Source organism: Nematolebias whitei, chromosome 2 (assembly GCF_014905685.2).
Source record: "Nematolebias whitei isolate Nwh7 chromosome 2, NemWhi1, whole genome shotgun sequence".
Classification (NCBI taxonomy): Eukaryota; Metazoa; Chordata; class Actinopteri; order Cyprinodontiformes; family Rivulidae; genus Nematolebias; species Nematolebias whitei.
The window spans coordinates 3773822-3774027 of record NC_056499.1 but is presented as its reverse complement, the minus strand read 5'-3'; the positions used below and the strand labels follow the sequence as shown (position 1 = coordinate 3774027).

General features: G+C 49.0%; 1 protein-coding gene across 1 annotated transcript in view; it reads left to right on the top strand.

Annotated features, from left to right (window-relative positions):
* Positions 1–206, top strand: part of dennd2b (DENN domain containing 2B) — a 3400-nt gene that overhangs the window by 139 nt on the left and 3055 nt on the right. The window lies entirely within an intron of this gene.

The following is a 206-nucleotide window of genomic DNA, read 5'->3' as shown; positions in this document are numbered from 1 at the left end:
AGCAGCTGAAGTGAAGCAGCTGAAGTGAAGCAGTTGAAGTGAAGCAGCTGAAGTGAAGCAGCTGCGTGAAGCAGCTGAAGGGAAGCAGTTGAAGTGAAGCAGTTGAAGTGAAGCAGCTGAAGTGAAGCAGCTGAAGTGAAGCAGCTGAAGTGAAGCAGTTGAAGTGAAGCAGCTGAAGTGAAGCAGCTGAAGTGAAGCAGTTGAAG